The sequence below is a fragment of the Lissotriton helveticus genome, chromosome 12, assembly GCF_964261635.1.
Source record: "Lissotriton helveticus chromosome 12, aLisHel1.1, whole genome shotgun sequence".
Classification (NCBI taxonomy): Eukaryota; Metazoa; Chordata; class Amphibia; order Caudata; family Salamandridae; genus Lissotriton; species Lissotriton helveticus.
In genome coordinates this window covers 135,193,024-135,205,257 of record NC_136073.1, presented here as the reverse complement: position 1 = coordinate 135,205,257, position 12,234 = coordinate 135,193,024, and the positions used below count along the sequence as shown (strand labels likewise).

Genomic DNA, 12,234 nt, shown 5'->3' with positions numbered 1-12,234 from the left:
CTTCCAGGCCTCGTTGTAAGCTGCATATATAGAGGCTGCTATGAAGCATTTTTGACGCTGTTTGCGTGGTCCCATAATGAAATCACGCAAGTCAGCACCATCAGTAAGTAAAGTTAGGTGTTGCTTAATTTCTGTCAGTGTGGAAGTTTGTAGCCATTGAAGGCAGAGTTTTCCCACACTGTAGGTGGTGATTATCCCTGGGTGTTGTCTTTGGGAATATCTAGGGTCTGGCCTGGTCAATGTGAATCCCTGTGTTTTGTTCAGGAATCTGTCTTGACAGTTATTAGTATCTGTGGGCCAGATTAACCATTGTTTCCAATCAGGATTTGTTCTGTTTTGGTTTAATACATAGTTTACGTCTATCTCTTCATCTGTAGAGTTATTGCTGTTCATAGTTGGCTTTGGAATAGACGGTTTATTTAAGTCTTTGATTTTGGCTAATCCAAGACAGGTAGTTTGTTGAATAGTGTCATTCAAGAATATAATTTGTTCTGGGATCATGCAGGCTCTAAACAATGATTCTATACCCTGAACTTGCCATTCTCTTGTACCCCAAACACTTTTTACTTCCACATTTTTGTCCCAATAATCAAAACCAAATGTATTCATCTGTTCAAAAAATGAGTCCGAATATATCAATTTTGTGTTTGTAAGCATGGTTTTTGTTCCTGTCTTATTTGACAATTTAAAATAAAATGTTTCAGCTTTACTTGTATTGAACCCTGAAAAATATGAATATTTGTCATAAACGGTTCTTGAGCTTCCTTTTGGAGGGGTTGCACAATGTTCCCATTGATTATAATTTAAAACATTTCTAGGTTGTGCAGATTTATGTGGAAAATGGTTACCATAGTGGTTGTAGCAGTACATACTATCATAATTAGACGAACCCTGCAAATAATCATGTTTGGTAAATTTAGCAGACATCACTAGGTCAGACATCATGTCATTAATACTTTCAAAGTCCCAATCATCAGCAAATGAGTTTGGTTTTACAAAGTCACTCAACGAGATCTTGATTTGGTGTGGATATTTGAGGATTTCAACCGGACCATAAATTTCATAGTCAGTATTGTCCCATGCTACCCCACCCGGTATAGGATTGGCTGTGAAGTTGACTGAAGAAAGTTCTCTTTTCTCGACGTGTGAAGACGTGTGTGGCTTGAGGATCAGGTTGATTTTCTGGCTTGCTGTGTCCATTTTTGCATATTTTCCCTCAATGAAGTGTCCCAAACATAGTACCATGATGAGCCAAAGTATGAGGATAAATACACCAAAGGACACCCAAAATTCAATCCATGGAGAAATCAGATAGGTTTCTTTCAGTTGTTTCAAAAGTTCCTTAGCTTTGTCTTTAAGGGTTTTTGTTGATGGCTGTGTCTTTGATTCACTGAGGTCTTCAGAGGAATCATTGAAGTTTATGAAGTAGCCAGATGCCGTTCTGTCTATTGTTCCAATTGCTTCAGGGTTACTGTTTCTTGCAGCTTCAGCATATTCATTTGTTACTTCATTGTAGGTTGGTGTGTCTCTACTAAATGTTTTTATTTGGGTTTTCAGAGGTGTGAGGTCCATTGCATTGTTGCATAGTCCTTGTTGTTGTTCTGTAGGCGTTTCGAATGTGATTAGCCTTTTAGTTAGCACCTCTGTACTTGTAGCAAACCTTGGTGTTCTACTACTTATCGGGAGTCCACTTGGCCTACTGTTTGTTATCGGCCACATGATTGTGGTTTTACCAGGTTGATGGATACAACTCGGTTCTCCTTTTTACCAGCAAGCGGCGGTAGTACAACTGATCTTGTCCCGTTGATGGACAAGACAGGAACTGCTTTTCTGTAAGAAGGCCCAAATTCCTTCTTTACCGCGATCTTTTCTCTGACTAGATCCCCGACTTTTGGAATCCAGACAGGTCTTGCTGGGACAGGTGGTGGTTCTTCAGTGGTTGTTGGCTGCTGTTTCAACTTTATGTTGCTCAGGTCTTTTCTTGTTTCGTTTAAGTCCTGCAAAATAGCCAAACGGTCTTTGATATCAAAGCCTTTTTCTTTCAACACTGAAGTCTGACTGTCAAGATCTAAGACTAACATCCTTGTTCCAAACAACAATTCGTACGGACTGAATCCCTTCAGAGAATTTCTTGGCAAGTTGTTTAGACTACGTTGGACACTTATTAGATGTTTGACCCACCCAGCTCCCGAACCTAATACCTTAGCTGTTATAGATTGCTTTATGTCACGGTTTTTTCTTTCAACAATTCCGTTTCCCTCGGGATGAAATGGACAAGACTACCGCAATGCAATGCCCATGCTGGTCATGGGCTCCTTATAAGCCCTAGAGCTAAAAGCAGGACCCTGGTCAGAATGCAGCATGCCAATTGCGTATGTGCCGATAAAGACTCGCAAATCTTTTATAACAGTTCTGGCGTCAGCCGATCGCTGGGGCCACATCCATATGAATCTCGTGCATGAATCCACTGCGACCAAGATATATTTATAGTTACCATCCCTTTGTAAGGGACCACAGTGGTCCAGGTAAACACAGGCTAATGGTTTATCCGAGATTAGAAGGGGCGTCTGCGCTGGTCGTCTCACTGTTGATACTTTCATTCTTTGACATATTTCACATTCTAGAACATAGTTCCTGGTTTGTCTTCTCATTTGTGGCCACCAGTATCTCTGTTTTAATAACGAAACTGTGGCTGAGACGCCAGCATGTACAGAAGCAAGTCCTTCGTGTGCCGCTATGATGAGTCCTGACCTATGTTCCATGTTTGGAATTACTCTATCCCCCACTCCAGGGATTCGAGCAAATGGAACATTATTCGCATCAGTTATGTATGAGTACTTTACTGGAAAGCCTTTCGGGAGTGTTTCTATCGCATCTTTTACTGTAGCGCTGACAGCCTGTAATATATCGCTGTCTATTTTTGTTTTTGACCGGGTGATGGCAGCTACGGAAGCCGTTTGCACAGCTGCCTTTGCGGCCTCATCAGCCAATGAATTCCCTGCAACGTGAACGCCATCACGTTGATGACTCAGTGTATGTATCACGTGAGTCTTTGGTAGTTCTTTCTGTAAAAGAACTACTTGTTCCCAGAGCATTTTATGCTTTATTGTGCCTCCTTTTGCATCCTTAAAACCATTCTGAAGCCAGATCTGTAAGTATTCATTGTAAGACTGAACGCAATAATACGAATCACACACTATGAGTGTGGGGAATTCCCGATCGGTATTTTCAAGTGCCATCTTGAATGCCAGTAGTTCTGCTCGCTGAGCTGTACAATCTCCTAGAGATTGTGTTTTAGTGACCGCTGGTTTGAATTTCCCATCGTGCCAGCGACCTTTTACAATCGCACACGCAGCACTGTAAGCTTGTTTACCCCCTACTGCGGGTTGTGCTGATCCGTCTGTATATATTATACAGCCGTAATGTTCTAGAGGCAGAATTTCGGTCGGCGGCGGACATTCGAATTCATATTGGAGAAACTCTTGTGTTTTTAAGTTAGGATCAAATTCGTATGCCACGTCTGTTGCAGCAAGAGAATTAGCCCATTGTATCCATCTCGGATGGAGCGCTTTAGCATTCGGTATGCTTGCTTTCGTTACAGCCTCTAGGGCTGGTATCGGTGTAACGATTATTATTCGTTTACCTTGTGACAGGGCTCGTTCTTTTGTTATAGCTGTCTGTGTTGCAGTAAGAATTTTTTCCGTTGGGCTAAATTTCATTTCAGCTTTAGTGTACAAGTGTGATTTGAATGCAATTGGTACCTTTTCTCCCTCGTTAGAGGTCAGGTAAGTGAATCCGCATCTTCCTGGGATGACTCGAATCACAAGGTTGCGTGTGTTATCACGTGTTTCTAATTTTGTTTTAATTAACATATCTGTTTGTAAGGATCTCAGAATTTCTGTGTGTATTTGAGTCCAATTGGTTTTTTTAAAATCTGGTTTTATTAGATCATAAAGGGGTTTGACCCTTTCTGCGTAATTTGCAATGTATGTTCTTCCGAAATTTAGGAAACCTAGAATTGACTGTAGGTTTTTTAGTGTTCTAGGTGCTTGGAGTACGGCACATTTCTCTAGGAAATTGTCAGCCAGGCTTTTGCCTTCACTTGATAATTCATATCCTAAGAACAGGACTGTTAGATGGGCAATTCTAGATTTTTTAAAGTTGAATTTGTAACCCTCTGCTGCGAACCCAAGTATTATGGTGTTCACTCTCTTCAAGTGAGTATCCAAGTCATCATCTGTTAGGTATATGTCGTCGACATAAGATAATGCTTCGTCATCATAGGTTTGTAGTAACTCTGTTACCCTCGCTGAGAATAATCCTGGGCTGTTCTTGTACCCCTGGGGTAACCGACAGAATTCTTTTTGAGTGCCATTTATTGAGAACGCTGATAAGTATCTGCTCTCTGGTGCTATATTTTGACAAAAGAATCCATTAGAGATGTCTAATGTTGTTTTATATTTTTTGCGCACTATGTTATTCATTAGTGCAGCACTATGCGAGTTTTGTACTGCAAAAGTTTTGCAACATAAGTTAAGGTGTCTGTAATCCAAAACTAGACGATATGAGTTGTCTGGTTTGGAGACAGGAAACAAAGGGTTGTTCATTTGTGAGGTGCAAGTTTCAATCACCCCCTGGTATTCTAGTTGATCTAGAATTTCTTTTACCTGTTTTTTAGCTTCTTGCTTGATTGGATACTGCCTTTGTGCAGTAGGTTGTGATTTTAACTGGATTTTGTGTGGTGGAGATTCCTCATCCCATACCACATGATTTCTATATAAAGCAGGAGCTTGAGCTACTGCCCACTTTCTTGCAAGTGTATATTTTTTATGAATTGGAATATGATTTAAGAAGGCAGGCATAATTATTTCTTCACCATGTGGGCACTCCCTGACAAACTCTGGTGGCCAATCTTTTTCAGCTAGAAGGATGTCATAGCCCTTGGAGAGATTATCCCAAAAAAGGCCCCTTATTTTTCTAGTCTTATCCCCTTCTATACGTAAAGTTATTTCATATATTTTGTGAGGTTTGCTAACTCTGGTGTCAGCAGTTTCCACTTGAATGTATTCATTCGTGTCCACTGTCTCCAGATGATTCATAAGGACTTTGCGTGCAGGGACGTGTATCAAAATCTTGATATCTATCAGGTTTCTTTATGTTATCCCTATTTCTAAGGTTGTATCTTTTCACAGAGGGCTCCCTTTGGGGAGACTTGGGTCCTTGGTCCGGAGATCTTTCTCTCCGCCGAGGAGACCTTCCTCTGGACTGGAATCTTTTTTCCTTTGAATTGGATTGTTTGTTTCCATCCCAGTTCTTCTTTTGACTGTTTAGATTATTTTTAATAAATATTTTTTCAGGACTTTCAATTAGTTGGGGCTTCACTGGTATTCCACCCAAACTATCTCTACCTAGTTCTTCATAGGATTTTTCTATAATTCTGGCAATTTCAGCTGGTTGGTCTGCTACATCTGTCTCTTTTAACCTCTGGCGGATCGCCACATTCGCTGCTTCTCCTTTTATGTTGGCTAGTAATATTGCCGAGACCTGCTTGAAGTCTTTTAGTAATTTCATACCAAGAGTTAAAGCGGGTTCTGGACCGTATTCGTCTTGAATTTGTTTTAGCACATCTGGTATTACTGACATGGATGGAACTCCATGTGTTTTTGTGTAAATGGAAGCAAAGACTGTACCCCAAGTGTCACAGTCCTCCACGTGTGGTGCGATTCCCATTGGAAGACAGATAGTCAGAATCCTGTGTTTATCCACAGGGGTGGTGTCTGGAAACACCGCCTCTATTTGGGTGATTTTTTGTGCTAACCAGAATGGTATTTGTTCCCGTTTAGCTGGTACTTTACCTAGGCAGGACTGTATGTTCTGTGGTGTAATTTTATTTGTGTTCCCCTGATGAGGGGTCAGCTGTGAATTTTTAATTGCTGGTTGGATTGTTGAAGTCCGCATTACATATTGGACTAGTTGTCTATATATTTTAATTAATTGTTTTAGTTGTACTAAAACATCTGCTGCAGACATTCTTTCGATGTCTGGATGTGGTGTGTATCCGGCTTGGACCGGCCACGTTGCTCCTGGTCTACCTAGTGGACCGAGCCTGGTGATGTGATTATTATGTTTTAGGGCGCCATTAAACAAGAGCAGGTGCTCTTGGAATTTAAGTGGTACTTCTACTTCCTCGAAAGGAGTGTACTCATTAGGAGGTTCCTCTATTTTATAATAGTGGAACTCCTTCGTTACAGCATTTGCTGCTGGAAAGTTTATCCATGAATAGAATACCTCTGTCTGCCGATATTTGTGTGCCTTAATTACGAATATGACTGTACCACCTCTTGGTGTCAGTCCATTGTCTATAAGTTTTAACGTTATAGATCTTCTTATGTTGACCGGGATGAGTTTTATATCCGGGTCCGCTTCTTGCATAGTATTATCAGCTTCTATTAGTTCAGCTGCTAATCTAACTCTCTCTCTTTCATCATCACTGTCTACCATTTTACCGACAGGAAGGTTTTTCTGTTTGTTTGCAGATCAGGTTTCTTACGGAAACAAAGATTAGATGCACAATATTTTGGAACAGTGTATCCTTCAACGTTGACTAAACCAAGAACCATACATAGGAGTTTCCTCCTGCGAGGTTTGGCGGATATTACCTTTCACCCACTCCAGACGTCTTTGGAGTATTATGGGAAAAAAGGGTCTGAGTGAAAGAGCACGACTGAGTTACTCTAATGTCTTGCGTTAGTTTTATCGCCTTTCCAAACGTTGGGCGCCATGTAGTGTAGTTCCTATTATCCCAATAGGCTCTGCGCATTGGAATAATACCTTCAATAGTATAGGCCTAGACCAGACGTTAACTAGGTCTTCTATTGTCGATATTAGACTTAAAGTTTTGGGTTTGCCAGCTAGCTCAGAGTTCACTAGAAACTTTCTCGAATAGGCAAGGAGGAGTTGAACCTCCCTGGATAGACAAGAAGGGATTTAGTTTCTGACAACCATAGAACATGACAACTTTGCTCTCCCCTAATCAAGAGTGTATCTCTAGAGTCGTGTGAAAACAAAAGACAACTTATTTTACTCAGTCAGTACGTGCATTCTTAGTTTCACCAGTTTGTAGAGAAAAGGAAGAGACGGGCGTGTTCAATAAAAGATGCTATTTATTGATCAGTCTCTTTTCTCGTACAAGAGAAATGAATCGATATTATTGCAATACTTATGGTTAAGTAAAGTGCATACAATAAAAGCAGAAGTATAAAATAATACTGTAAAAACATTTATATGGTTTCTAAGCCATATGGTGGTTTAAAATGGATAAAATAGATATATACATATAAACATTTGACTAATCGTACTCAACTGGTGCTTCTAACTACGCCTACCCCAGTGTACCTGACCTAAGCCTAATACGTGGGCGGGGATAGAAAGTAGCAGTTTAAGTTAAGTCTGTTTTGCCAAGTGACTGATTCAAGAATTCTCTGCAAGGGGTTATTCAGTTCTGTACCTTGAATCTAGGATGGTTGAGGGATGGTATCTCTCATCTTTGGTCTCGATATTCCAGGCTGCCTGCAAGGGCTGCTCGGAAGCGCCGGAGCTGGATTTCTCGGCAGGAGAAAGGCAGCGTCTCGTTCTCAGTGCGTCAGGAAGGCGGGGCAGCGCCGGCGGGCTTCGCTCTCTGCTGGGCTTCGGCAAGTCTCGCTGCTCCGATCTCGTCACCACCGCGTGTGTTTGCTTAAGGCAATATCGGTAATATTTATACCTGTAAGGTGCCGAGATTGACGTAAGGATGGACATAGATACGTCAATAAGGATGTCATACGAACTGGTCGTTAGCACATTCTTTTGCTGAAGTTCTCGGTGAAATCAAAACAATGGCCGCAGGGTTTTTCCCAGGTTGTCATAGGTTTGATTTGTTTTGAGAACTCCGTATGCCTTATCAGGGGCTGGAGGAATATTGCTTGTCTAATTAGATGGCAAGCGTTATGACCTAATCAGATAACGCGTTCCTGTGCCGTGGTGTGACTTAATCAGATAACGGTTTCTGCATCATGGGATGGCTGCTAGTTAACTTGTTAACCAGAACAGGGTCAGGAATAGGGGGATCGATACAGAACCTATAGGAATACATCACAGGAGCAGATTTACAAATTGAAGAAAAAGACAATCAACATCCCCTTTAGCAGTGGGGCTGATCAGACCCCAAATTGTCCCGCATTTGCCACTAAATAGCTCCTAATTCTTCTCTGGAAATTATCTTACCACAAGAGGAACCAGTTATTTCTGACAAAGAGTCATTTTCTGTATCAGAGGGTAAATCCAAAGACTCCTTTTTCCTGGGATGAGAAGGCTCAGCAGCTAAAGCCTCCTCCACCACCTCATCAGTCATAGCCTGAATTGCTCAGCCATCAACCTGTCCTGTACCTCAGGCGAGCGCCTGGCAAGCTGCACATACACCATTCCCTCCTCACCCTCAAAAGAGGAAGAAGAAGAAAGCCTCTGCTTCTCACCCCATATCCCCTTCATTTGAAGACACAAAAAAATCACAGGAAGCAGAATCTAAATGAGACTCACAAAGGGCAATAGCCCAATTGTGAAGACCATACCGGCCCCCCAATAAAGGAACAGGAAAGAAAAGGAGGCCAATCCCAAAAAAGCCATAGCATAGCTACAAACCTATATGAGTTCCCCCTTACCTGCTATTCTACCCTACAAGCGTGGGAGAGCACTGCTGCCGCCAGCTGCCTAGCCCTGGAGAGGCATCGCACCTCCACCTGGAAGCACAGCTATCCAGGAGAGACCCCGGTCCTCTGCAAACCAGAAGTGCCCCACATCGGAGGCATTACATTGAGCCATTCCAGAGATCTCTGCTGCCTGTAGAGTCTTGGGCGCTAGCACAATAATGACTCAGACACAGCATCCAGTAACTGGAACTGGCCTATAAGGCACGGGCACCCGGCCCCTTTTATTAGCAGGGTCACCTGACCTGTGATGCCTGTGATGGGTGGGTGTAAGGTGTTTGTACAGCACATTTATGGAACACTAGAACGTGGTCCAGCAGGACACTACACCCCCGATGTGAACCCTTCATGCAAGTCTGAGTAGTCCCCTGAGCCACACCCACATTGAGTCTCTGGGGTGGGGTAGCATAGCGCCATCATGCCAGAGCGAGCGCACCACACCTGCCCTGTAGAAGGAGATGACAAAAAGAAACAGGAGATAGAATGGGTGGAACAGCTTTTTATGCTGGGAAAAAGAATGTGAGGCAGGGCTTTAAGTGGGATGAAAAAACTTGGGGGTCTCTCAAAGGGGTGTGGCCAATGTAATTAAGGGCATGGTTTAAAAACACATAAACTAAAAATCTGTGCTTAGCATAGTGTGCCGCCCGCCTTGTATTTTGCGGTTTCTGACATTGCATCCAGATATATGATACAAGTAACAGTATACCTATAACAAGGCAGGACTATTGGCTTTGCAATGGGTCTTAGTTGCATAAGACAAATAAGCAGTAACTATGGCTTGTATATAACATTGAAAAAGCTTCCACTTAAAGCCCTGCTGACACCATGACAATGTTGCTGCTGAGTTTCGAAAAGAGAAGGGAAATCAAGAGAGATGGATCTCTTGAAAGGATTTCCCTTCCCCTACAACTCTCACCTGGCAAGATGCCATGCCGTCACTTCTCCACTAGTGAGAAGTGAGCAGTGTGAGCACACGAACATCGATGTGCCTGCTGTCACTGCAGTCTGGAAAAAAGCAGACTGCCTGTGCCAGGGCACAAAACAGAGCCCGATGGAAACCCGTGTCGACCCCCCTAAAAAAAACTGCAGGTGAGACCCGGCCCACTTTAATAACTGATGTCAGGGGAGGCATGGGGGCCTCAACATGTAAGGAAGACAATTGAGAGGTACAAGGTGGTAATGATTTTCTATCCTAGCCTGCTCCTGTTCAAATTCGTTTTTCTATGCGCTTGACTCTGTTCAGCATCTCCTCCCTACTGCTTTGTTTGTCCAGAGACATTTTAAGGCATGGGAAAAGTGGGCTATGGCCCAGGGCCCCAGTCTTTCAGGGGGCCCCCAGACAGAGCCAGCTCTGTTCTGCAGAGAGTCTTGCGCTTATGACATGTACAAATTCTTAAACAATTTATTTTAAATACCATGTTTCCTTTAATTTATTTTTATAGTGGGCGATATGTGAGAGACTATTACAGATATTTTGCCGAGAAATGTTTTGTTTGTTTCATGCACCATCCATATAAAAAACGTTCTTTTATGTCAAAACAGGACCTCACATATGAGAAATGGGAAGGTGTCTCAGAGAATATTTGCAGCATAATTAGTGAGCTACTGCTGTGTTGCAATGTTGAAAACACACTTCACTATCCCTGAATAATTTATGTAAAGACATTTAGAATTTGGACCAATCTGCCTGTTAGTGATCTGGACAAAGACTGCATGAACGAGCTGAAAGTGACTCAGGAATTCAAAACTGTTCCCAACGGGAGCCCCAAACAAACTTTTGGCCCAGGGCCTCCAAAATCCTTAAGATGTTCCTGTGTTTGTCTTGTCTTTCTCTAAACCTGGAACCCCCTTTGGTTTTCCTTCTCTCCTGGCATCTCCTGGTTTATCCAGTGTGAAGTTGTGTGTTAAATGTAAGTCTTCTAGTGCAGGTTGCCCCGTTGTGTGCTTCAGGTCAGTGCTTAATTTCAACCAGTGGTTTCAAGGTGCTCGGCACCTGCACTTAATTATTAATACTGGCACTCATTACAGGCTACCAAATGGTGGCACTGTTTGTGCATACTACAGATGAGCAGAACAACAGTTGTTTATCAATTCAATATACATTAAAAATGAATAATTTCCATCAGGCCATTCTTATAGCTTAGGGGGGCCTGAAATAGTCTGAATTGTCAGACTTGTCGAGTGTGATGGTTAATAGTTGTGTAGGTGCTGTCGGCAGCGCTCGCCGGGGCCATGGGTGATGCTGGATGCAGTGGACTCCTGAGAGGGCCCTTTTGCACTAATTAAGCACCTGGCTGTCCCTTGTCTCCTAGCTGTCAGACTTGTAAAGAGTTAATGTGGTTTACTTGATTGGCCAGCGGCCCAGCCCTCGTTGAGATAGCAGAGGAAAGGTGTCAGCATGGTGGAAGTAAATTCATTGAAAGGTTATTGGACCACCGATTTCCGCGTAGTCAGCACCAGCTCTAACCAGCTGAGCTAACTGGACACAGAAGGGATTTTCCTCTCACTGCCTCTTGTCGGTTGGTGGTAAAGCAGTCACTGAAGGTCGGTTACTCTTTTTGTCTACACACTTTTAAGGCGCCAAAAGCTGCCCGTACCTCTCCTGTTGGTACTGTGACTAACTAAATAAAAGTCTTAGGTTCCTCGCTGCGGATACTTTATTTTTCCACCTCTGTGACTGAAGACGAGATGAACACAGGCTGTGAATTCGGAGCACATTTAATGTTACTTTCGCACCAAGACGTGCGGGAGACATGAATGCGAGTTTGCAGGAAAACTGGTAGAAAGAAAAGAGAAGAGCACGTCAGAGAGAAGGAGAACAAAGGAAAGGAGGGCGGAGGGAGAAGGGTGGGGTGAAGTCATAAAGAGAGGTAAGAGACTGCTGGGTCTAATGCGATGAAATAAGGTCTTATTTGCACCTTAGAAGAAGAATTTGAAAGGCTGATAAAAGGATGGAAGACGAGTCCTAAGAGCGGGAGTAAGAGAATGGACTAAGGGGTGAGGAAAGAGATTAAAGTCATAAAGATGATGAGCAACACCCGGAGAATGTGCCAAAAGTCACACGTAGTCGGCAGGGTTCAAACCTGCGCGGGGAGACCCCAATGGAATTCAAGTCCATCGCCTTAACCGCTCGGCCACGACTACCTGATGTGATGAGACACAATGTGCCCTTTGAATGCTCTCTTTCGTCACGTGCAGTCCTGACAGGTTCTATGAATGTGAATTGATGCATAACTCTTTGAAGACTCTGCATTTCTCGCTGTGAATCATCAATTATTTCCCAGGGCTCCTGGTGACTGCATCCGCCCCCCCCCCTCCTTGCCCCGGATGGGCTCAGGTGAACCGCTCGACTCCCTTCAAAGACAGCGGCGCATTTCACTGATTGTCTTTCATTTCTATAACTCTTAAATCCCATCCTCTGGTGTTACTTGAAGGGGCATCTAATGCCAGCAGGGGGCGTCTGAGGAAGCCCGGCCCATGGTAACCACTTTTA

General features: G+C 43.1%; 1 non-coding gene across 1 annotated transcript; it reads right to left on the bottom strand.

The window, feature by feature from the left end:
- Nucleotides 1–11,803: 11,803 nt before the first annotated feature.
- TRNAS-UGA (transfer RNA serine (anticodon UGA)) lies at nt 11,804–11,885 on the bottom strand. Its single transcript has one exon. It is a non-coding gene; the product is annotated as a tRNA-Ser (tRNA).
- Nucleotides 11,886–12,234: the final 349 nt, after the last annotated feature.